General features: G+C 37.8%; 2 long non-coding RNA genes across 2 annotated transcripts; both read right to left on the bottom strand.

The window, feature by feature from the left end:
* Window positions 1-10,135: 10,135 nt before the first annotated feature.
* LOC131640431 (uncharacterized) lies at window positions 10,136-10,816 on the bottom strand. The gene is made up of 3 exons (XR_009295256.1): window positions 10,609-10,816; window positions 10,367-10,518; window positions 10,136-10,263 (listed from the first exon to the last, which is right to left on the bottom strand). It is a non-coding gene; the product is annotated as an uncharacterized LOC131640431 (long non-coding RNA).
* An 8,151-nt stretch (window positions 10,817-18,967) lies between these two features.
* On the bottom strand, window positions 18,968-19,879 carry LOC131640430 (uncharacterized). The gene is made up of 3 exons (XR_009295255.1): window positions 19,441-19,879; window positions 19,199-19,350; window positions 18,968-19,095 (listed from the first exon to the last, which is right to left on the bottom strand). It is a non-coding gene; the product is annotated as an uncharacterized LOC131640430 (long non-coding RNA).
* Between the last annotated feature and the right edge of the window lie 7,624 nt (window positions 19,880-27,503).

Below are 27,503 nucleotides of genomic sequence, written 5' to 3'. Positions count from 1 at the left end.
AGAAGGTTTGTAATGATTCTTCCACAAGGAATAATAGTACACTTCTTTGTTCTGAAGGCATTTCTAGAATCCCTCACAGCATTCCACATGTGGTTGAAGATTATGTAGATAACATCAACCTTCTTCTGAGTGGCAATGCAATACAGAATGTATTTCTGCTCATTGTTGAAAAAATCTGCAGAATGTGTTCCTTTCCTGTGATAGAAACACCCCAGAAGAATCTTGGTCCAGATTTTGTAGAGATCCCTCATGTCCTTGACACGACTGGTTTCGTTTACATCTGTATAAAGAGTAGTCAAAACCTCTTCCCAGTCAGTCCCTTGATCAATTTTATAAGCACCCTCAGGGTTTCTTAGATAGAACGTCATTCTTAGGATGTTTTCAGTAACAACCACAAACTTCCCATGGACAAAGGACATAATAGATTTTGGAGCAACAACAACATGCACCCGAAATTCCTTTACAAGATTTGGGTAAACCGGTCCACAGAACTTAGCAAATAAAGAGGTCCATCCTTGAAAGATGATATCTTCTTTAAGGCGAAAATCATGTTCTTCGAGACTATCAAAGTCTACCATGAGTTCACAGATAACTTCCAACTCCTTTTTTGGAATAGAGCAGACGATAACCGGAACAGTTTGCTGATCTTCTTCTTGAAGATGGAGAGGGACAGATGATCCAACATTGTGAGACGAAGAAGCAGCCATTGAAACAGTACTGAGATTGCAAGAACAATTTCTGTGTTTGCGCTTAGGGTTTGAGAAAAGACCAAAAAGGTTGCAAAAATGCATGCAAGAAGAAAGAGAGAATGGGAGCGAAAAAGATAAACCTTATGATATGAAATGTATTTATAGAGACGGATTTGAAAAAGAATGCAATAAAATTATGAGAATGAACAATTACAGAATCAAATGAAATCAATTGCATTAAATGATGAGTGACGTTAGGTGAGAGATCATGGTAAATGAAATGATTTAACACAGTTACCTAGGGCGGCGTCCCATCAGATTCTCTCACGCTTTTACCAACCGTACAGAAACGTGTTCACCATCAGAATATACTTGATGACAACTTTGTTGTACTAAATAGAACTTTTCATCTTCTGATTCTGATAACTGCTTCTGATTGTTATTCTTTAGAAATGATCTAGTTCTGATAGGATCATCTTTCTTCCCAAGGATCACATCTTTTGAATGAGCTGAGGTGAGTCTAGAAGATCTTCTGACTGTTGGCTCTTCAGAAATTCTGAGATTCTCTAAAGATGCAGCAACTTGATCTTCTGATCCTTTGCTTCTGAGACTTTCAGCTTCTGAAGCTTTGCTTCTTGGTTCTTCAGCTTCTGATATGTCAATATCTATATCTACAAAATTCTCAAACTGCTTTGGCTTTTCAAGACCAAGCTTATCATCAAATCTGATATTGATTGATTCTTCTACAACCAATGTTTCAGTATTGTATACTCTGTAGCCTTTAGAGCATTCAGAATATCCAAGAAGAAAACATTTTTGTGCCTTAGAATCAAACTTACCAAGATGATCTTTAGTATTCAGAATAAAACAAACACATCCAAAAGGATGAAAATATGAAATGTTGGGCTTTCTGTTCTTCCACAATTCATAAGGAGTCTTATTTAGAATAGGTCTTATAGAGATTCTATTATGAATATAACATGCAGTGTTTATTGCTTCTGCCCAGAAGTGCTTAGCCATATTGGTCTCATTGATCATGGTTCTGGCCATTTCTTGCAGAGTCCTATTCTTTCGCTTTACAACTCCATTTTTCTGTAGAGTTCTAGGGCGAGAGAAATCATGGGCAATACCATTTTCTTTGAAGAACTCCTCAAAGAATCTGTTCTCAAATTCGCCACCATGATCACTTTTGACCTTTATGATTTTGCACTCCTTCTCAGATTGGATCTGAGTGCAGAATTCAAAGAACACTGAATGAGACTCATCCTTGTGTTTTAAGAATTTTACCCATGTCCAGCGGCTATAATCATCTACGATGACCAATCCATATTTCTTCCCTCTGACAGATGCTGTTTTGACTGGTCCAAACAGATCAATGTGCAGAAGTTCTAACGGCCTTGAGGAAGATACAACATTCTTAGATTTGAATGCAAGTTTGGAGAACTTGCCCTTCTGACATGCTTCACAAAGAGCATCTGATTTGTATTTCATATTTTGGGAGTCCTCTGACCAAATTTAGTTTGTTAATCTGAGAAATCTTTCTCAAACTAGCATGTCCTAATCTTCTGTGCCAGACCCATTGCTCTTCAGAAACAGACATAAGATAAGTCACATTCTGCTTCTCGAGATCAGAAAGATCAATCTTATAAATGTTGTTCTCGATCTTGCCTGTAAATAGGATTGAGCCATCCTTCTGACTTACAACCTTGCAAGACTTTTGATTGAAGATTATATCATAACCATTGTCACTTAATTGACTTATGGACAATAAGTTATGCGTTAATCCTTCTACAAGAAGTACATTAGTTATGGAAGGAGAGTTACCAATACTTATGGTTCCAAAGCCAATAATCTTGCCCTTCTGATCTCCTCCAAACTTGACTTCTCCACCAGACTTAAGCACCAGGTCTTGGAACATAGACCTTCTTCCCGTCATGTGTCGCGAGCACCCAAAGTCCAGGTACCATGACATTTTGTGCTTTGTCTTCTTTGCTGCCAAGGATATCTGCAACAAAAATTATCTTCTCCTTAGGTACCCACAATTTCTTGGGTCCTTTCTTGTTAGTTTTCCTCAAGTTCTGATTGAACTTAGGTTTAGCATAATAGTTTACAGGAGGAACAACATGATATTCTTTAGGTTTGGCAGCATGATATTTTTTAGGTTGTGTCACATGCTTCTTGGCGTGTGTAGTGTGAAAACTCTATGCATGTGAGGTGAGCCTAATATCATGTGAGTGGCCATATTTGAACTGCTCATACAATGGCTTGTATGTGATTTTCAACTCATCAACAGGTTCAAATTTATGTGGGATATCACCCTCATAGCCAACGCCAATCCTCTTGTTTCCAGAAACTCCATATATCATAAAAGCAAGGTGACTTCTACCAATACTTCTAGATAGAAACTTTCTGAAGCTCGAGTCATATTCTTTCAGAATATGATTGAGGCTAGGAGTGGATTTTTCTGTTTCAGAAGGAGATCCAATATCTTTGGATAATTTTAAAACTTTTTCCTTCAGTTCAGAATTTCCTACTTCTAGCTTCTTAGTTTCAGATTCAAATAGCTTTTTCACCCTTTTGTATTTGATACTAAGATGAGCCTTGAGTTCCAGAAGTTCAGTTAAACTGGAAACTAACTCTTCTCTAGATAGTTCAGAAAATACCTCTTCAGAATCTGATTCTGATGTAGATTCTGATCCATCATCCACTGTGGCCATCAGTGCAAGGTTTGCTTGCTCGCCTTCAGAGTCTGATTCTGATTCTGATTCAGAATCATCCCATGTTGCCATAAGACCCTTCTTCTTATGAAACTTCTTCTAGGGATTTTCCTTCTGAAGTTTTGGACATTCATTCTTGAAGTGTCCAGGCTCATTGCACTCATAGCAGATGACCTTCTTCTTGTCAGATCTTCTGCCACCAGAAGATTCTCCTCTTTCAGGCTTCTTTGAACTTCTGAAGTTCTTGAACTTCCTTTGCTTGCTCTTCCAGAGTTGGTTTACCCTTCTAGAGATCATGGACAGTTCATCTTCTTCTTCTGATTCTGATTCTTCAGAATCTTCTTCTTCAGCCTGAAATGCGTTAGTGCATTTTTAAAAATTAGATTCTAATGCAATAGACTTACCTTTCTTCTGAGGCTCATTTGCATCCAGCTCTATCTCATGACTTCTCAAGGTACTGATTAGCTCTTCCAAAGAGATTTCATTCAGATTCTTTGCTATCTTGAATGCAGTCACCATTGGAGCCCATCTTCTAGGAAAGCTTCTGATGATCTTCTTTACATGATCAGCCTTGGTGTAGCCTTTGTCCAGAACTCTTAATCCAGTAGTTAGCGTTTGAAATCTTGAGAACATCTTCTCAATATTTTCATCGTCCTCCATCTTGAAGGCTTCATATTTCTGGATTAGGGCAAGAGCTTTGGTCTCCTTGACTTGAGCATTTCCTTCATGGGTCATTTTCAATGACTCATATATATCATAGGCAGTTTCACTGTTAGATATCATCTCATACTCAGCATGAGAGATAGCATTCAGCAAAACAGTCCTACATTTATGATGATTTTTGAATTGCTTCTTTTGATCATCGTTCATTTCTTGTCTTTTTAAATATCTTATTGAGACTCTTGGTTGCTTGGTTGATGATAATGGATTAGAGATATGCTCTTTACTCTATAGTAGATCAGTTGGATAGAATTTGGTAACAATATTTGTGTGTTGGTAGATTGAGTTTTTGTATGTGTTAGTAGATCTAGTTTTATATTTGTTCTTGTTAGATCGTGGTTTGCATGTACTGAGATGGTAGATTGATTATTTCTTGAGATTGTTTAGTATGGTTGTTAGGAAATAATACGAGAATGCAACAGTCTAGAAACACGAGGTTGAATAGAAGTCCTTTAAAAAATTGATCGATTTAAGAGTTTGTTTATTTCGAAAAAATATTAGAGTATTTTTAAAAACTATTTTGGTGGGCAGAAATACAATGTGTATAAATTTGACATGCTCATGGATGATATATACACAACCCTTTAATTAGTAATGATGACTTCTCAGCAAGTGTATCGATAATGTCGAAGTAATAAAAAGATTGAATCCACCGGGACTTCTATTTTAACAAGACAATAATTGTACAATATTGATCGGAAAATTAGCAAGTGTACTATTTTTCACCGATGTAGTTTTAAATAGGGGTTGATACCCAGTATCGAACTCGCGGACTGCGTAGGAAATACAAGTTTTACAATTATTCAATTGAACAAAATATCATGGGGTGTAGTTTTGGTTTGTTTGATTAAGTTAAAAAAAAACGATATTTAAAAGAAGTAATAAGTAAAAGTTGAATTGGCACAAATATGAGAAAATATGCTAAGGTAGATGTATGAACCGCCTTGTAATTCACGTAACCGCTATTTTATGAAAAAGTCGTCAATATGATTTAGTATCAATTCTTAATATTAATTTTCCCTAATTCCTTAGCGGAAAATCTATTTGGCAAATAAAATTAAGTTTTAATTCCTTAACAACTAAACTTTTTTACCAAGAACCTTGTGAAAATAACCTAGAATAGATGATCAATACCGTCAAATCCTTATTCCTAAGCAATTTACCGGTAACGTTATTATTCAAAAAGCGTTAAGGTGGTTTTTCCGACCTAACCTTAACCGTAAATCAACATAATATTTTCCAATAGAATGAAGCATGAGACACTTTGAAAATAAACTAAATTCATAGAAAACTTCAAATTCGTAAAGCAACGGTACTTAATTCATTACATAAAAGCGATTCAGGGACATCCCCTTAACATAAATAGGTTTAGCTACTCATAGTAATGAAGAAAAGAACAAAGGTAATTGTAAACATTACAAGAATTTAGGGATTGATTTGATCTCCAATTGCTATTGTTCTTGAAGATCCTCTCCAAACCCTCGTAAGCTCTCCTTTCTCTCTGTAATTTTCTATCTCCAATGATCCAAGATCCTCTCAAAACTCTCAAACTAGGACTAAGTAGTGTTAGGTTACATTCCATTCATGTAAAAAGTCAAAAACGCCCTTAATGAGACTTGGAATAATGAAACAGCTTAAAAAATCAATTTCTGGCCGCAACAGCTGACACGGCCGTGTCCCACGACACTGGCGCCCGTGTCAGCCACTGGTTTCTCCTCAAACAGCTTTTTTTCATGCATCAGCTGACACGGCCGTGTCCCACGACACTGGCGCCCGTGTCAGCCACTGGTTGCTCCCAACAGCTTTGTTTCTTCTTTTTCAGCTGACATGGCCATGTCCCACGACACTGGCGCCCGCGTCAGCTACTTTCTTTGTCTTTTTGGCTTCATTTTCTTCTGTTCTCGTCCCATTTTTTCGGTGATTCTTTCTTACACCTGAAATAACCAATAACTACCAACAAAGTGATCAAAAATAAATATTCTACTAAAAATTATCACTAATTATTAGATTAACAAAATATGAAATAACTACTTAAAACAAAGAACAAACCATTCACAATGTTACCGATTTTTACCAAATAGTTTGCGGAGTATAAGTGAAATTGGTGACCGATCACAACCCCAAACTTAGCTCGTTGCTTGTCCTCAAGCAATGCCTGAGAATTCAAACAAAGGTCACCCCTGAATTTATGCTTCCACAATACAACCGTGTTTTTCGCAACTCGACTTCCACCCTTCCGGTCAATCGTGCTAGCTTTTACTCCCCGAATTTTCCGCTCCACTTTCACATTAAAATTCTTCTTCACCTGTAAGCCTTTTCACACTTCTCACCAAGTCTCTCACGGTTAAAAACAATTCACTCATAAATCACGATATGCAATATCAACTTTTAAATTTGAACAAATTCTACTTTCATACACAACACTTTGCGCACACTTTTTGAGGTCTTTGGGTTGTAACGGGGCTTAGGACAGGTGGGATAAACAAGGAAACAGATACACAAAGGTTTTGGGGGCTCGACAATCATGTTGTCTTTCTTGTCATTGTGCTTATTTTAATACAATGGGGTTTAACATTGACTTTTTAACTTCACTCAATTATTCGAGTGTTTCAATTGTAACCAAGTCATTTAGTCGGGACAAGTGTGTTTTTATGAGTTCTATATATTTTTTTCTTCTCTTTTTTTTCGGAGCATTCAAGAGTCTCCATATTTTTTTTCACACTTGCCCTTTTCGTATAAGGTTCACCACCCCAAACTTAGAATTTTTGCACAATTTCTACATCCACAACGTTTATGCCGAGCACGGGTAAGAGGGAATATTTTTTTTCTTTTTGGCCAAGGGGTAATATATGCAGTTTAAAAAAAACAAACAAGGGATACAGGCTCAAAGGGGTTTGCAATGGATAAACATAATTAAGGGACGGCTAGAAAGGCTCAAGGGGAAACAAAAAAAAAACGTGCCTCAGTGTGTGTTATCATGTAGTGTCATATGAGTAGAACTTACGCAAATTCAAAGTGATAAAGTCATACCTGACTACTCTCTCATGATGATAAATTTCTGGTTTTTTATGATCTCACCATGTTTGGCAAGCTTACAGGATCCCGAGTGCTTATTGTGTAATGTCGCTTCTTTTCCGGTTCATATGTACCAGCTTTCAATCTCAGTCCGGTGTCATCAAGTTGCGTCCAACAATTATTTTTGGTTGTATCAACTTCCAGGGATGCCTGAGGTGCAAGCTTGGGTTGGATCTTTCATCCTTTTACTACCACTCCATCAACCATCCGGTAAATCACATCAATCTGTAACACATGGTAGACATAATAGCATAGAAATACTAGGAACACACACAAATAACCGAATCTAAAAACTGAATGCAATAAAAACCCCCCCACACTTGAACCAAACATTGACCTCAATGTTTAAATTCGAGATAGCGAGGGTGAACTCACAGAGGGTATTGTGACTCCAGCTGCCGCTTCCTAGCTTTCACCGGAAAGACCCTTTTTTATTTTTTTCTGAAAACAAAACAAAAAGTAAACTGCATTATTAAAACCGTGGGTTGCCTCCCACAAAGCGCTTCGTTTAACGTCGCATGGCTCGACGATCCATTCCCTTCTATTATGGGGGATACTTCCTCTTCCACACCATTTTGCTTGTCCTTTCCGCAACCCAGAACTCATCTAGATTTAAAGGATGGAACACTTTGTGCCTCAAGTCACTTTCAACTTCCATCTCCTTACCTTGATGTTCCTTTTTCTTTCTTTCCTTGATTTCTTTATTGGACTTTGGAGTTTTTATATGAGATGCTGCCACCTGAGAGATTATGCTTGAGACCTTTTTTGGGGTTGGTTCCGATCTTTTGCTTTTGCCTACTATGTGGATCATTCCAACTGAAGATTGATTATCTCCACTTTCACCTTGCTTCTTGGTATCTAACACTTTCAAAGTTATTTCTTCATCAAAAGATTTCAAAGTCAGAGTACCTTTTTCAATATCGACATTGCACCGACTAGTGCGCAAGAAAGGTCGACCCAGAATAATAGGGGTCTCTTCATCTTCAGGGATATCCATTATTTCAAAATCAACTGGAAAAACAAATTTGTCAATTTCTACCAATACATCTTCTGCCACCCCATATGACCTCTTCATGGTGTGATCTGCAAATTTCAACTCTGTTCCTCTTTCACTCACCTTTTCAATACCGAGCTTTTTGAAGATAGATAATGGCATTAAGCTCACACTAGCACCCGAATCAATTAGAACCTTCATGAAAGTTCTGTTTTTTATCGTGCACGGTATTGCAACTGATCCAGGATCTTTCTGCTTGATTGGTATTCTTTTCTCTGGTGAGATTGCACAACATTTCTCCTTCTTAACTACCCCTTCACCCCTTGTTGGTTTCTTTTTAGATATCACTTCCTTCATGAATTTCCTGTACATTGGCATTTTCTCGAGTGCATCAAAGAATGGAATATTGATCTCTAACTTTTTGAAGTATGTGGTGTTGCACCCCAAAATTTGCCCATCCAATTTTTCTACTAGCTAGCTTATTGTTCTTAACTTCATTTGCATTTTAGGTCATCTAACATAACTCACACATTCATCATTATGTAACTTAGCGTCAGGATAAAGGATCTTGTTGAGTAAGGGTTCTCTATTGCTACTTATAATACAAGAGGTTGGGTTTTTCCCTTTTCTATCGGATGCTATTGGACCAGGATCTCATTATCTTCATAAATTAAGGCTTTGAATGATGTTCACTTGTGGCGCAAATTGTATGGGTCAATTAATATTTGTTTGGGTTTCTCAGTGAAGGATGTTGGCAAAAATACTATGGATATTGTGGAGTTCATTAAGGTAATCAAGTGGCTTCATTCAAATTGATGCACAAAAAGGAAGGACTAAATTTGTTTAGGGTTTGATGGATCATTTCAAGTTTAAAAGATTGTGTTCCAAGACTTATATGGCATGGCTCATTTTAGTGAAAGAAGATTTAAAGTCAAAACAACACAAATGGAGGAAAGGAGGTCATTCAAATTTTATTCGAGAATGTAAAACAACCATCATCATTCAAGTGTCCAAAACACATATCCATTACAAAAAAATCAAGTTCTATTACAAATTGACAAAAGTACATTACAAGGGTATTGCATATTTTTTACATATTAACATATGTCTAAAGCCTCAGTTCAAACTCAAGGAAACACGGTCCGTCATTGTTCATCTTCTAAGCACACGTTCAGTCACGGTAGAGCTTTCATGTTCAGCTGCACAACACTTGATCCATGCTGTAAATCAGACAAAATTTCAAGTCTAACAGTCCTGCATCAGTTGAAGAACGAACCACGACCTGTCATCATATTTAACTCAGAATCAAGACATCTTAAGGAATAAATTCACAGTTTCGATAGCATGCTGCCAGCCCATAATCAACAATCAGTGCATAATCCCACAAGTTCAGTACATAATCTCATGCTTTAGACAGTACCTCACATTCAGGAAGGTTCATTTCACATATTTAAACATTCCTAATCCTAAATAGCTTTTCACACAATTGAGCTTCAGCCCTGTATACAACCATACAACCCTTACCAAAATTCAATATATTCATTCAATTCCCTAAACCAATTTCAGTTAACTCTAACCTTCAGTTTCCCTCCATTAACTAACTAACCTTATAATTAATTTCTGTTAACTAACATTTCCTACTAACTGTCTTCTAACAGAATTAGTAACCACATAACAGAATTACCTAACCTCCCTAACTACCCCTAACCGATTCTATAACTGCCTAATTGAATTGAAACTGAATCATAACAAAAAATCAGCTACACATCCTAACAGAGTTAACAGAAAGCAACAGAAAAATGAGAGAAAGACTCACCTATAAAACAGTACCACACCACTGCTCAGAGCTTCTCGACCATCATTCTTCATCATCCATCACTCTCAATCTCTCTGCACCTTCACCACAATCTTCTTCACCACTCAGATTCTCAGTTCCCCACTCTCTCCACCATTTTCTTCATTCATCTTCTCCCATCTTCACTCTCCTTCAATAACCTCAATCTTCATCTTCTTCATTCTTCATTTTCATCACTCTCTCTTCCTCTCACACAATTCATCTTCTTCACAACTGCTCCTCCACCATAGAGTCCGCCACAAGAAAACCAGAAAGAATTCAACTAAAGTTCAGAAGAGAAAAAGAAGAGAAAGTTCAAAGAAAAAGATTCACTCACCTTCATATTCCGAGCCTTCGATCTTCTGCAAGTTCATCAATCGTCATCACCGATTCAGATTCTTCAATCTTCAGCAACTCTCATAATCGCTAATCCTCATCGTCATCACCAATTTCATCACTTTCACCATGATTTCAACACATCAACAGCATCTGTAATCATCACATCGCGACAAAGACGCTGCGCCATCAATCAGAAGAACGAATCCGAAACGAAAAGAAGAAGAAGAGCAAGGGAATGACCTGGAATTGAGTCGGTGCCTCTGGTATTTTCTTCTCCCTTTGAGCATATTGAAGAGTCTCCACCACCGGTAAGTTCCAAATATGCTTCCGATTCATCAATTTCTCTACTTGTTCTTGTTATCATGTTGATTCTCGAGGAACGTAGAATACGAATCTTCCGTTGATTATCTTGATCCAGATACAATAAGCCTCCAGTTTAGATTCATGATCCCTAGGGTCTTTCTGTTAGGGTTAGATTTAAGGAAAACGAGATGAAATTGAGGGAGAACGAGAGCGGATTCGAAATTAGTGGAAAGATACGAGTGAGGCCATGCAGAGTTTTGTGTTGGGAGGCTTCTCCGCCATGGCCGTCGCCGAGAGGCGATTTCCGGCCGCCGTTCGCAAGAAGAGCGAGAACGAGAGAGAGTCTGGGAGAGGGGATAGGGAACGTCACACTTAGGAAAACCTAATTCCCAATTCCAATTGTTCTTCTATTTTTTTATTATTTTTATTTGATAAAAAAATTGTTAATTGAAATAATAAATCAATTCGAATCTGAGTAAAAAACTGTTGGGCCTGATTGCTACCTCATACCCCCCTGAGGCCCGTGCCATCCTTTTTTTGGCTGTTAGAATCGTACAAAAAATAATTCTGGGCCAGTATTCCATTGGGCTCAGCGCCCTGTTTCTTTTCACACCCCGCAATTCAGGATTGCACCCCTTGTTTCCCTTTTCTTTTATTGATTCTTTTAGACTTTAATTAGTTTTTTTTGTCATTTCTTTTAGTAGTAAAAATGCTAATTTTTCTTGTTGTTTTAGACTTTGTAATCCATAATCTTGACTTAGAAAATAATCACTAAAAAAAATTAGTTTAGGCTTGTATTTTAATTCTTTTGCCTGATTAGAATTCTTGTTCTTTGTCATATAAAAATCAATAAAAATAATAGTCCTTTAATTCACTTTTGGTACTATATTTTGCATCGTTTGCTTCTATGTTTTGTACCATATTTCAAGTCATTCTTTTAGTCATTTTTGCACTAATTTTGTATCATTGTTTTGCTTGTAATTTTTGCTTGTAATTTTACTTGTTTGTTCCTTTAGATTTAGGACCTATAATCTCCATAACCTTTAGGTTAGTCTTTTCCCTTAAAATCCTAACAATTAGGTATAATCATGACATTAGGCTATTTATTCATTTTAGGCTAGTTTTCTTCTTTTCCTTTTCAACTTTAAAACATTTAATAAAGGAAGATGCGAATCACATTAAGAAAGTGATAGAGAAATGAGTGGGATTCATTCCCTAATCTGTTTCTCAATCACTTAGTGACATAGAAATGAGTGGGATTCATTCCCTAATCTGTTTCTCTGTCACTACTTAATGGGAGAGAAATGAGTGGGATTCATTCCCTAATCTGTTTCTCGAACATTAACTAATGGGATAGAAATGAGTGGGATTCATTCCCTAATCTGTTTCTCGAACATTACATAATGGGATAGAAGTGAGTGGGATTCATTCCCTAATCTGCTTCTCGATCATTATACATTTTATGTGATTCGAATCGCAAAGTAAATTCCCTTAAAAAACACTCAACCAAAAACATCTAAAATATCTAATAAAGGCTCAGACCTAAACAAAGTAATGAAGTGGTGCGAAACCTTGTATTGGGATTTGTTCATCATGAAGTTACATAAAAAACACAAACCAATCTTTTCTCTCTTGCCTCCGAGGCATTTCTTTCTCTTGCCTTCAGGGCATTCTTTCTCATTAATCGGACACGTTACTTCCGCTCCATTCCCAGCTTAAGACTCCAGAGGTCGAGCAGCGGAGTGCGAATGTAACTGTTCAACTAAAAAACACAAAAACAATCAAAAACTAAAGAGCCGAACTACGGCGCTCTGATTCTTGAAAAGGATACGTAGGCATTGGGTCGCGGGGCCTAAGCGAGCACAACTATTTATAAACCTTATTTTCCCCGTGTTTCTTTCTTCTTTCATTTGCATGCATTCCCTTAGTAATTAAGCTTTAGATTTATACACCCTTAGAATAGAACAAACATAGGTGGATACCATCGAGTACGATGGGCGTGAGGGGTGCTAGTACCTTCCCCTCACGTAACCGACTCCCGTACCTTATCTCTGGTCGCAAGACCTTATCCTTTCCTTATTCTAGGTTTTCTGATATTCCTTTCCCTTATGGGATAAATATATTGGTGGCGACTCTGTTCATTTTCGCGAGCGTGCGACAGCTGGCGACTCTGTTGGGGACCTAGCTTAGTCGATCCTAGCTTGTGTTTGCTTTCTTTTCTATGGGTGTTCATTTATTGATTTATTGCTTTATTGCTTTACTGCATTATTGCTTTATTTCCTTATGCCTTCCATATCATGACTATTTATTGCTCGCATATCATGTTTATTTTCTCGCATTCTGGACTATATTATGGGTCCCCGTGGGGGCCACATATTTTCTCTGTTTGCAGGTTGGGTGGGATGTTCTATGAGGTAAAAGGCCCAATACACAGGCTATGAGTGCACTTTAGGTATCCTAGGATAGAGTGGGAGCATGGTTTGTCTCGAGGTGTACGTCTCGGGATGGATCATGTGACTACGAGCAGAGTAGTGGTTTCAAACGGAGGCATTATCGTCACCCGCATCCGCGCTGTGATGATACTTACCTTCGGGCGGACCGTATACTGCGTTTCATGACTTTACCCTGACCTAGACTACACCTGTGAGTGGGGAGGGAATCATATTCTTTACAGGTGCAGGTACATGTTCTGTTGGTAACTATTGGTTCTTCTGGTACTCAAAAGGACGTCGAACCTTTGATCCTGGAACATTTGACTTATACAGAAGTTCTACATCAGTTATCTATCAGAATCAACGTCGAACCTCTGAATATGGAGGTTTGACCTTATATGACTTATGCAAAAGCTATCTATCAGAATCAACGTCGAACCTCTGAATCTGGAGGGTTCGACCATCGTTGACTTATGCACAAGCTATTTATCCAGAAAGCAACGTCGAACCTCTGAATCTGGAGGATTCGACCATATCTTATTGACCATGAGAAGTTGTTATCCAAGAGGCCTTGATCCTTGATCTTGATTTATGATACATTTGCATCTTCATTAACATTTTTGCATTCATGCATGTGCATCCATGGTTATCAAGACTCTTACCACTCTTCCTCTCCATCAGATCAGTCAAGACGATTCCTCCACACCGATATCTGACAAGAGCTCACAGAAGAAGAATCATGGAGAATTACGAACAAGATCAAGCTGCCATTAGAGAAGAGATGGATCAAATGAAAACTAAGGTCGATGCTATCCTGGAAGCTATCCAAGCCTTGCGAACTGAAAGGGTTCCTGCTACACAAGAGATTCCCATTGTTGGTAACCAAGCTGCTGCTAGCCAACTTGAGGTCGTTCCACCTTCTTCTACTCCATTTGAGTTCCAAGCAAGGACTAATGCTACTCTTGGGATGCCATTCAACTTCATGACTGTTGATACCCTTGGAGCTCCAAACCAAGGTGGGACTATACCCGTGACTTCTGGAGCAATGACTATGGCTGATCCCGTCTTCCCACTCCCTGTGCCACCTTCTCAAACAGAGATTCCTATTCCTGCTTTCTGTGGTACTCGTTCTGCTAATCCAGAAATGCAAACAATACCAACTGTTGAAAGAGCTCGACCCGTTGAGAAATCTGCTGAGAAGTACAAAATCCTTGAGGAAAGAATTCGAGCCATTGAAGGATTTACTGCCTATGGGATGGATGCTGAGGATATGTGTCTAGTTCCTAATCTGGTTGTCCCTCCTAAGTTCAAGACTCCCGACTTCCAGAAGTACAAGGGTTTGAGCTGTCCGAAGAGCCATATCATCATGTATTGTCGTAAGATGGCTTCTCACATCCACAACGACTCATTGCTCATTCACTTCTTCCAAGATAGCTTATCTGGGGCATCTCTGAACTGGTATATGAATCTGGAGCGTAATAGAATCCGATCAAAAAATCAATTTCTGGCCGCAACAGCTGACACGGCCGTGTCCCACGACACTGGCGCCCGTGTCAGCCACTGGTTTCTCCTCAAACAGCTTTTTTTCATGCATCAGCTGACACGGCCGTGTCCCACGACACTGGCGCCCGTGTCAGCCACTGGTTGCTCCCAACAGCTTTGTTTCTTCTTTTTCAGCTGACATGGCCATGTCCCACGACACTGGCGCCCGCGTCAGCTACTTTCTTTGTCTTTTTGGCTTCATTTTCTTCTGTTCTCGTCCCATTTTTTCGGTGATTCTTTCTTACACCTGAAATAACCAATAACTACCAACAAAGTGATCAAAAATAAATATTCTACTAAAAATTATCACTAATTATTAGATTAACAAAATATGAAATAACTACTTAAAACAAAGAACAAACCATTCACAATGTTACCGATTTTTACCAAATAGTTTGCGGAGTATAAGTGAAATTGGTGACCGATCACAACCCCAAACTTAGCTCGTTGCTTGTCCTCAAGCAATGCCTGAGAATTCAAACAAAGGTCACCCCTGAATTTATGCTTCCACAATACAACCGTGTTTTTCGCAACTCGACTTCCACCCTTCCGGTCAATCGTGCTAGCTTTTACTCCCCGAATTGTCCGCTCCACTTTCACATTAAAATTCTTCTTCACCTGTAAGCCTTTTCACACTTCTCACCAAGTCTCTCACGGTTAAAAACAATTCACTCATAAATCACGATATGCAATATCAACTTTTAAATTTGAACAAATTCTACTTTCATACACAACACTTTGCGCACACTTTTTGAGGTCTTTGGGTTGTAACGGGGCTTAGGACAGGTGGGATAAACAAGGAAACAGATACACAAAGGTTTTGGGGGCTCGACAATCATGTTGTCTTTCTTGTCATTGTGCTTATTTTAATACAATGGGGTTTAACATTGACTTTTTAACTTCACTCAATTATTCGAGTGTTTCAATTGTAACCAAGTCATTTAGTCGGGACAAGTGTGTTTTTATGAGTTCTATATATTTTTTTCTTCTCTTTTTTTTCGGAGCATTCAAGAGTCTCCATATTTTTTTTCACACTTGCCCTTTTCGTATAAGGTTCACCACCCCAAACTTAGAATTTTTGCACAATTTCTACATCCACAACGTTTATGCCGAGCACGGGTAAGAGGGAATATTTTTTTTCTTTTTGGCCAAGGGGTAATATATGCAGTTTAAAAAAAACAAACAAGGGATACAGGCTCAAAGGGGTTTGCAATGGATAAACATAATTAAGGGACGGCTAGAAAGGCTCAAGGGGAAACAAAAAAAAAACGTGCCTCAGTGTGTGTTATCATGTAGTGTCATATGAGTAGAACTTACGCAAATTCAAAGTGATAAAGTCATACCTGACTACTCTCTCATGATGATAAATTTCTGGTTTTTTATGATCTCACCATGTTTGGCAAGCTTACAGGATCCCGAGTGCTTATTGTGTAATGTCGCTTCTTTTCCGGTTCATATGTACCAGCTTTCAATCTCAGTCCGGTGTCATCAAGTTGCGTCCAACAATTATTTTTGGTTGTATCAACTTCCAGGGATGCCTGAGGTGCAAGCTTGGGTTGGATCTTTCATCCTTTTACTACCACTCCATCAACCATCCGGTAAATCACATCAATCTGTAACACATGGTAGACATAATAGCATAGAAATACTAGGAACACACACAAATAACCGAATCTAAAAACTGAATGCAATAAAAACCCCCCCACACTTGAACCAAACATTGACCTCAATGTTTAAATTCGAGATAGCGAGGGTGAACTCACAGAGGGTATTGTGACTCCAGCTGCCGCTTCCTAGCTTTCACCGGAAAGACCCTTTTTTATTTTTTTCTGAAAACAAAACAAAAAGTAAACTGCATTATTAAAACCGTGGGTTGCCTCCCACAAAGCGCTTCGTTTAACGTCGCATGGCTCGACGATCCATTCCCTTCTATTATGGGGGATACTTCCTCTTCCACACCATTTTGCTTGTCCTTTCCGCAACCCAGAACTCATCTAGATTTAAAGGATGGAACACTTTGTGCCTCAAGTCACTTTCAACTTCCATCTCCTTACCTTGATGTTCCTTTTTCTTTCTTTCCTTGATTTCTTTATTGGACTTTGGAGTTTTTATATGAGATGCTGCCACCTGAGAGATTATGCTTGAGACCTTTTTTGGGGTTGGTTCCGATCTTTTGCTTTTGCCTACTATGTGGATCATTCCAACTGAAGATTGATTATCTCCACTTTCACCTTGCTTCTTGGTATCTAACACTTTCAAAGTTATTTCTTCATCAAAAGATTTCAAAGTCAGAGTACCTTTTTCAATATCGACATTGCACCGACTAGTGCGCAAGAAAGGTCGACCCAGAATAATAGGGGTCTCTTCATCTTCAGGGATATCCATTATTTCAAAATCAACTGGAAAAACAAATTTGTCAATTTCTACCAATACATCTTCTGCCACCCCATATGACCTCTTCATGGTGTGATCTGCAAATTTCAACTCTGTTCCTCTTTCACTCACCTTTTCAATACCGAGCTTTTTGAAGATAGATAATGGCATTAAGCTCACACTAGCACCCGAATCAATTAGAACCTTCATGAAAGTTCTGTTTTTTATCGTGCACGGTATTGCAACTGATCCAGGATCTTTCTGCTTGATTGGTATTCTTTTCTCTGGTGAGATTGCACAACATTTCTCCTTCTTAACTACCCCTTCACCCCTTGTTGGTTTCTTTTTAGATATCACTTCCTTCATGAATTTCCTGTACATTGGCATTTTCTCGAGTGCATCAAAGAATGGAATATTGATCTCTAACTTTTTGAAGTATGTGGTGTTGCACCCCAAAATTTGCCCATCCAATTTTTCTACTAGCTAGCTTATTGTTCTTAACTTCATTTGCATTTTAGGTCATCTAACATAACTCACACATTCATCATTATGTAACTTAGCGTCAGGATAAAGGATCTTGTTGAGTAAGGGTTCTCTATTGCTACTTATAATACAAGAGGTTGGGTTTTTCCCTTTTCTATCGGATGCTATTGGACCAGGATCTCATTATCTTCATAAATTAAGGCTTTGAATGATGTTCACTTGTGGCGCAAATTGTATGGGTCAATTAATATTTGTTTGGGTTTCTCAGTGAAGGATGTTGGCAAAAATACTATGGATATTGTGGAGTTCATTAAGGTAATCAAGTGGCTTCATTCAAATTGATGCACAAAAAGGAAGGACTAAATTTGTTTAGGGTTTGATGGATCATTTCAAGTTTAAAAGATTGTGTTCCAAGACTTATATGGCATGGCTCATTTTAGTGAAAGAAGATTTAAAGTCAAAACAACACAAATGGAGGAAAGGAGGTCATTCAAATTTTATTCGAGAATGTAAAACAACCATCATCATTCAAGTGTCCAAAACACATATCCATTACAAAAAAATCAAGTTCTATTACAAATTGACAAAAGTACATTACAAGGGTATTGCATATTTTTTACATATTAACATATGTCTAAAGCCTCAGTTCAAACTCAAGGAAACACGGTCCGTCATTGTTCATCTTCTAAGCACACGTTCAGTCACGGTAGAGCTTTCATGTTCAGCTGCACAACACTTGATCCATGCTGTAAATCAGACAAAATTTCAAGTCTAACAGTCCTGCATCAGTTGAAGAACGAACCACGACCTGTCATCATATTTAACTCAGAATCAAGACATCTTAAGGAATAAATTCACAGTTTCGATAGCATGCTGCCAGCCCATAATCAACAATCAGTGCATAATCCCACAAGTTCAGTACATAATCTCATGCTTTAGACAGTACCTCACATTCAGGAAGGTTCATTTCACATATTTAAACATTCCTAATCCTAAATAGCTTTTCACACAATTGAGCTTCAGCCCTGTATACAACCATACAACCCTTACCAAAATTCAATATATTCATTCAATTCCCTAAACCAATTTCAGTTAACTCTAACCTTCAGTTTCCCTCCATTAACTAACTAACCTTATAATTAATTTCTGTTAACTAACATTTCCTACTAACTGTCTTCTAACAGAATTAGTAACCACATAACAGAATTACCTAACCTCCCTAACTACCCCTAACCGATTCTATAACTGCCTAACTGAATTGAAACTGAATCATAACAAAAAATCAGCTACACATCCTAACAGAGTTAACAGAAAGCAACAGAAAAATGAGAGAAAGACTCACCTATAAAACAGAACCACACCACTGCTCAGAGCTTCTCGACCATCATTCTTCATCATCCATCACTCTCAATCTCTCTGCACCTTCACCACAATCTTCTTCACCACTCAGATTCTCAGTTCCCCACTCTCTCCACCATTTTCTTCATTCATCTTCTCCCATCTTCACTCTCCTTCAATAACCTCAATCTTCATCTTCTTCATTCTTCATTTTCATCACTCTCTCTTCCTCTCACACAATTCATCTTCTTCACAACTGCTCCTCCACCATAGAGTCCGCCACAAGAAAACCAGAAAGAATTCAACTAAAGTTCAGAAGAGAAAAAGAAGAGAAAGTTCAAAGAAAAAGATTCACTCACCTTCATATTCCGAGCCTTCGATCTTCTGCAAGTTCATCAATCGTCATCACCGATTCAGATTCTTCAATCTTCAGCAACTCTCATAATCGCTAATCCTCATCGTCATCACCAATTTCATCACTTTCACCATGATTTCAACACATCAACAGCATCTGTAATCATCACATCGCGACAAAGACGCTGCGCCATCAATCAGAAGAACGAATCCGAAACGAAAAGAAGAAGAAGAGCAAGGGAATGACCTGGAATTGAGTCGGTGCCTCTGGTATTTTCTTCTCCCTTTGAGCATATTGAAGAGTCTCCACCACCGGTAAGTTCCAAATATGCTTCCGATTCATCAATTTCTCTACTTGTTCTTGTTATCATGTTGATTCTCGAGGAACGTAGAATACGAATCTTCCGTTGATTATCTTGATCCAGATACAATAAGCCTTCAGTTTAGATTCATGATTCCTAGGGTCTTTCTGTTAGGGTTAGATTTAAGGAAAACGAGATGAAATTGAGGGAGAACGAGAGCGGATTCGAAATTAGTGGAAAGATACGAGTGAGGCCATGCAGAGTTTTGTGTTGGGAGGCTTCTCCGCCATGGCCGTCGCCGAGAGGCGATTTCCGGCCGCCGTTCGCAAGAAGAGCGAGAACGAGAGAGAGTCTGGGAGAGGGGATAGGGAACGTCACACTTAGGAAAACCTAATTCCCAATTCCAATTGTTCTTCTATTTTTTTATTATTTTTATTTGATAAAAAATTGTTAATTGAAATAATAAATCAATTCGAATCTGAGTAAAAAACTGTTGGGCCTGATTGCTACCTCATACCCCCCTGAGGCCCGTGCCATCCTTTTTTTGGCTGTTAGAATCGTACAAAAAATAATTCTGGGCCAGTATTCCATTGGGCTCAGCGCCCTGTTTCTTTTCACACCCCGCAATTCATGATTGCACCCCTTGTTTCCCTTTTCTTTTATTGATTCTTTTAGACTTTAATTAGTTTTTTTTGTCATTTCTTTTAGTAGTAAAAATGCTAATTTTTCTTGTTGTTTTAGACTTTGTAATCCATAATCTTGACTTAGAAAATAATCACTAAAAAATATTAGTTTAGGCTTGTATTTTAATTCTTTTGCCTGATTAGAATTCTTGTTCTTTGTCATATAAAAATCAATAAAAATAATAGTCCTTTAATTCACTTTTGGTACTATATTTTGCATCGTTTGCTTCTATGTTTTGTACCATATTTCAAGTCATTCTTTTAGTCATTTTTGCACTAATTTTGTATCATTGTTTTGCTTGTAATTTTTGCTTGTAATTTTACTTGTTTGTTCCTTTAGATTTAGGACCTATAATCTCCATAACCTTTAGGTTAGTCTTTTCCCTTAAAATCCTAACAATTAGGTATAATCATGACATTAGGCTATTTATTCATTTTAGGCTAGTTTTCTTCTTTTCCTTTTCAACTTTAAAACATTTAATAAAGGAAGATGCGAATCACATTAAGAAAGTGATAGAGAAATGAGTGGGATTCATTCCCTAATCTGTTTCTCAATCACTTAGTGACATAGAAATGAGTGGGATTCATTCCCTAATCTGTTTCTCTGTCACTACTTAATGGGAGAGAAATGAGTGGGATTCATTCCCTAATCTGTTTATCGAACATTAACTAATGGGATAGAAATGAGTGGGATTCATTCCCTAATCTGTTTCTCGAACATTACATAATGGGATAGAAGTGAGTGGGATTCATTCCCTAATCTGCTTCTCGATCATTATACATTTTATGTGATTCGAATCGCAAAGTAAATTCCCTTAAAAAACACTCAACCAAAAACATCTAAAATATCTAATAAAGGCTCAGACCTAAACAAAGTAATGAAGTGGTGCGAAACCTTGTATTGGGACTTGTTCATCATGAAGTTACATAAAAAACACAAACCAATCTTTTCTCTCTTGCCTCCGAGGCATTTCTTTCTCTTGCCTTCAGGGCATTCTTTCTCATTAATCGGACACGTTACTTCCGCTCCATTCCCAGCTTAAGACTCCAGAGGTCGAGCAGCGGAGTGCGAATGTAACTGTTCAACTAAAAAACACAAAAACAAACAAAAACTAAAGAGCCGAACTACGGCGCTCTGATTCCTGAAAAGGATACGTAGGCATTGGGTCGCGGGGCCTAAGCGAGCACAACTATTTATAAACCTTATTTTCCCCGTGTTTCTTTCTTCTTTCATTTGCATGCATTCCCTTAGTAATTAAGCTTTAGATTTATACACCCTTAGAATAGAACAAACATAGGTGGATACCATCGAGTACGATGAGCGTGAGGGGTGCTAGTACCTTCCCCTCACGTAACCGACTCCTGTACCTTATCTCTGGTCGCAAGACCTTATCCTTTCCTTATTCTAGGTTTTCTGATATTCCTTTCCCTTATGGGATAAATATATTGGTGGCGACTCTGTTCATTTTCGCGAGCGTGCGACATGTGGCAAACTTCTCAAAGTCTTTCTCTTTTTGGTCCTTCTTTGCTACTCGAGAAGGATACGGCAACTTAATCAATGGTGTCGGCTCTTTTCTTCTTTTCTCTTCAGTTGGCTTCACAGGTTGTATCACCTCCTCTGGCACTTTCTTATTTTCACGCACTTCAAGATCTACTTCGATGATATCATCATACTCAATTTCATTTTTTTCTTCTGGTTTTGATCTCCTCAGACTTCTTGTTGAGATGACATTCACATTCTGATGCTCCCTTGGGTTTGTAACAGTTGCACTTGGTAAGGCACCTTGTGGTTGAGCATTGGCGAGTTGTTGTGCTATCTGACTCATCTGAACCTCAAGATTTTTGATGGATGCACCTGTGTTTCGAAAATTGCTCCTTGTTTCTTCTTGAAATTGGGAACTTTGAGCGGCCATCTTTTCAATGGCGATCTCCCAGTCTGCTTTTCTTGGTCCCTGTTGCTGAAATTGTTGTTGCGGTTGTTGATATGGTTGTTGCGGTGGCCGATATTGTTGTTGTTGTGGTAGACTTTGGTATGGCACAACTCCTTGTTTAGGAACATCCCCTTGTTGATCTTTCCAGGAGAAATTTGGATGATTTTTCCATCCTGGATTGTAAGTGTTGGAGTAGGGATTGTTCTGCTTCAAAAATTTGATTTCCTCCACTTGTTGAGTTGTTGCCACACAATGCATGGCAAAATGAGGTCCTCCACATATCTCACAATTTACCGCTTGAATCGGCTGAGCTGGTTGAACCTGTGCTACAGTTTGCTTCTCGAGAGCCATTTGTTTTAGTCTTCGTTCAACTTCAGCCACAATTTGGTCTTCCATCTTAACAACTTGATTTGACAACTTCAAATCAATTAACCCTTCAGGCTGATTAACACTACGGTCATATAACTCCAAGTGTTCATTTGCCGCGATAGCATCAATGATCTTCTTGATTTCCGTGGCTGTTTTGAAATTTGTTGAGCCACCGGCAGCTGTGTCAATAAGTTGCTTCGTCTTCAACTTAAGACCATTCACAAAGTTCTGCATTTGTTCAGTCACATCCATGTTATGAGTGGGACATGCAACCAACAACCGCTTGAACCTTTTATACGCATCTCCAAGTGATTCTCCTTCCTTCTGTTTAAAATTTACTATGTCATATCTTTTTCGGATATACACGGAAGCATGGAAATACTCATTTAAAAATGTTGTCTCCATTTGTTGCCAAGTGGTGATACTTCCAGCAGGTAAAGAGTAAAACCATTCTTCAGCATCATCTGACAAAGTGAACGGAAACATCACTAGTTTCTTTGCCTCTTCAGAATGCCCCTCTATTTTCAACGACGTAGTCATAGTAAGAAACCTTTGTAAATGCTTGTTGGCATCTTCATTAATTCTTCCAGAGAAAGGTTTCTTCTCAAGTTGTCGTATGGTTGCCGGGTGCAACTGAAAGTGGGCAACATCGACCGGTTGATTCACTATTGTCATCCGGCCGGTTGGTGCTATTGCTCCACCATAATCACCTAACAGTCTTTCTACGGGAGCCGCCATAGTTTCAGCCTCCGAATCCGAGTGCTCAGAATGAACAGAAAAAGTATCCTCGTTATCAGATTCCGAAGCTAGTAGATTTTCTTCTATCGCTTCCAGTCTCTCTTGTCTTGCTTTTCTAAGTCTAGCTCGCAACGATCGTTCTGGCTCTGCGTTAAAAAAAAATTGTGCTGAGGCCTTACCTCGCATACAAAGATTAGATAATTATGAGTAATCAGCAAAAATAAAATAAAATAAAATATAACAGAAAAATAAAATTTTAGTTGCAGAGCAACAAAAATCCAATTGAATTATTATTAAACTTATATTTTGGCAGTCCCCGGCGACGGCGCCAAAAACTTGATCGGAAAATTAGCAAGTGTACTATTTTTCACCGATGTAGTTTTAAATAGGGGTTGATACCCAGTATCGAACTCGCGGACTGCGTAGGAAATACAAGTTTTACAATTATTCAATTGAACAAAATATCATGGGGTGTAGTTTTGGTTTGTTTGATTAAGTTAAAAAAAACGATATTTAAAAGAAGTAATAAGTAAAAGTTGAATTGGCACAAATATGAGAAAATATGCTAAGGTAGATGTATGAACCGCCTTGTAATTCACGTAACCGCTATTTTATGAAAAAGTCGTCAATATGATTTAGTATCAATTCTTAATATTAATTTTCCCTAATTCCTTAGCGGAAAATCTATTTGGCAAATAAAATTAAGTTTTAATTCCTTAACAACTAAACTTTTTTACCAAGAACCTTGTGAAAATAACCTAGAATAGATGATCAATACCGTCAAATCCTTATTCCTAAGCAATTTACCGGTAACGTTATTATTCAAAAAGCGTTAAGGTGGTTTTTCCGACCTAACCTTAACCGTAAATCAACATAATATTTTCCAATAGAATGAAGCATGAGACACTTTGAAAATAAACTAAATTCATAGAAAACTTCAAATTCGTAAAGCAACGGTACTTAATTCATTACATAAAAGCGATTCAGGGACATCCCCTTAACATAAATAGGTTTAGCTACTCATAGTAATGAAGAAAAGAACAAAGGTAATTGTAAACATTACAAGAATTTAGGGATTGATTTGATCTCCAATTGCTATTGTTCTTGAAGATCCTCTCCAAACCCTCGTAAGCTCTCCTTTCTCTCTGTAATTTTCTATCTCCAATGATCCAAGATCCTCTCAAAACTCTCAAACTAGGACTAAGTAGTGTTAGGTTACATTCCATTCATGTAAAAAGTCAAAAACGCCCTTAATGAGACTTGGAATAATGAAACAGCTTAAAAAATCAATTTCTGGCCGCAACAGCTGACACGGCCGTGTCCCACGACACTGGCGCCCGTGTCAGCCACTGGTTTCTCCTCAAACAGCTTTTTTTCATGCATCAGCTGACACGGCCGTGTCCCACGACACTGGCGCCCGTGTCAGCCACTGGTTGCTCCCAACAGCTTTGTTTCTTCTTTTTCAGCTGACATGGCCATGTCCCACGACACTGGCGCCCGCGTCAGCTACTTTCTTTGTCTTTTTGGCTTCATTTTCTTCTGTTCTCGTCCCATTTTTTCGGTGATTCTTTCTTACACCTGAAATAACCAATAACTACCAACAAAGTGATCAAAAATAAATATTCTACTAAAAATTATCACTAATTATTAGATTAACAAAATATGAAATAACTACTTAAAACAAAGAACAAACCATTCACAATGTTACCGATTTTTACCAAATAGTTTGCGGAGTATAAGTGAAATTGGTGACCGATCAAATATTTAGAAAAAACTAAATTGGGGGGGGGGGTTCGAGTTTTCATGCAAAAAGAAATTAAATTATTTTAATAATAATACTAAAGCGGTTAGGTTTTGTATAGAATCCCCTATTTCTCTACTATTGATGTTCGATGTATTGCATAAACGATGTCGTTATTATAATTCCACGGCGAATTAACAAAATCGCTATACCCAATCCCTTAGTGTATAGATCACTAATATATACTCGGAGTTTTCTATCCCTAGTCCACCAAAATAAGCAAGATTAGGTGATGCAATAAAACCCTAATTCCTAAGCTATACTCGAGATCTCATATCCTTATTTAAACGGCGTAAGCACAAAAATTTCCCTAGGTCCAATGAATAGACTAATGGTCAGTATTCCCTAAGCGCCCAAAATCATATTAAAAGATTATCTCACATAAAAAGCATTAAGAACAATGTGCAATTGAATAGAATTATAGCTCAAATTATTCATGCAATAATAGATCAAACATATGTCCTAACAATATTAAAATAGGTTCATCAAACAAAACCTAATCTTTGAGAGCATTAGCTACTCATGAAGGATAGAAAAACACTTAGAAAGGGGGGGTTTGAATAAGTGTAGCTCTAAAACTTGTAAGATAAAAACTATTTGCACAATGATTTTTATCCTGGTTCGTTGTTAACTAAACTACTCCAGCCCACCCCCTTGGAGTGATTTACCTCACCTGAGGATTTAATCACACGAGATTACAATGGTTTTCCACTTAGACAACTTCTAAGTCTTCTAGAGTATACTGATCACAACCTGATCACTCTAGGAACAATCTGCTTAGATACCCTCTAAGACTTTCTAGAGTATACTGATCAACAACCTGATCACTCTAGTTCTTACAACTTAATGTAAACAAATTCTTTTAAGAGTTACAATGCTTCTTATAAAGCTATTATCACAACTGTGATTTTCTCTTAAGTTTAAGCTTAATCTCACTAAAATATTACAATAGCAATGTAGTGAGTTTGATGATGAAGTTTGAGAGTTTTTGATTTGAACAGCGTATGTGCAAGTTGGTTCAGAGTTCGTAATTCGTAACCTTGCTTCTCATCATAACTTCATATATATAGGCGTTTTAGAAGATGACCGTTGGGAGCATTTAATGCTTTGCGTAATCCGTACAGCATTGCATTTAATGTTTCACTCTTTTGTCAACTACCTCGAGCCTTGCTTTCGCTGTGTCTACTGACGTTGCCTTTAATAGCTTCTAACGTTCCTTTTGTCAGTCAGCATAGCCTGCCATCTTGTACTTGCTTCTGATCTGATGTTTGTGTAAACAACGTTTGAATATCATCAGAGTCAAACAGCTTGGTGCAGAGCATCTTCTTGTCTTCTAACCTTGAAGTGCTTCTGAGCGTGATACCATGAGAACTTCAGTGCTTCTGCTTCTGATCTCAAGTTCTTCTGATGCTTCCATAGACCCATGTTCTGATTCTGCTTGACCATCTTCTGATGTCTTGCCACACCATCTTCTGATGTTGCATGCTGAACCTTCTGAGTCAGTGCTTCTTGCGCTGATTTTGTGCATACTCTTTATGTAATTCCTGAAATGGAAATTGCATAGTATTAGAGTATCACATTATCTCATACAAAATTCATATACATTGTTATCATCAAAACTAAGAATATTGATCAGAACAAATCTTGTTCTAACAACTCATAATGAAGATTACAATACCAAATAAAAATAAGAGGTTTACATAAGAGATCCCTTGAAGAACTGGTCTCCAATGGCTTCAAATGCGCTCCAAACATGCGTCACTTGTAGTGTAAAATCGCATAACTGTCGAAAAAGTTCCAAAAGTCCCCTTTTAAAGCATTCAAAATCAGTCAGATCGCGTAAAAAGTTTCCTAGAAAAAAGGCACATCGTACGCGTGATAGCCGACATCACTCACAATGCAACTTTTCCAAATCTATCATGCACTCCATGGCGCGCGATAAATCATGTAGCTTGCACGCGTTTGCTCCCTTCTTCAGCCAATTTTATCCAAGTCCATATTTCTTAATATTTGTTCATTTTTTCTTTGTTCTCTGGCTATTCTTTATCAAATTTAGTGCCCTTTGCCTTATTTTTCTCCGTTTAATCGACAAAATATATGCAATGACAGAGTATCATCAAGTACCCAAAGATAAAAATGGATCAAACCGATAATTAATATAACTAATCAATATATTAAATTATAAACATTTTACACAAAAAATGCAATCGTACAATTTTAATACAGTGTAAGAATTATGGATTTACAGTCTCAAGATTTAAACGACAAAAAGAATAATTCGAAGTTCTAATCTAACAAAACCGACACTTATACACAAAATTGGTATAAAGATAATAAACCTAACTACATGTGATTTTAAGAAAGCAATAAATCTAACAATTGAATTCTAATTGAAATTAAAATAGAGAGAGAAGAATATAGTACGCCGGATGTATAGTGGTTAGACAATTGTCATTGCTATGCCTATTCCATTCTCCAATGGTTTT

The sequence above is a fragment of the Vicia villosa genome, unplaced genomic scaffold (genome assembly GCF_029867415.1).
Source record: "Vicia villosa cultivar HV-30 ecotype Madison, WI unplaced genomic scaffold, Vvil1.0 ctg.003122F_1_1, whole genome shotgun sequence".
Taxonomy (NCBI): Eukaryota; Viridiplantae; Streptophyta; class Magnoliopsida; order Fabales; family Fabaceae; genus Vicia; species Vicia villosa.
Note: the sequence above shows the minus strand (reverse complement) of the source record. Positions and strands in the feature narration are given on the sequence as shown.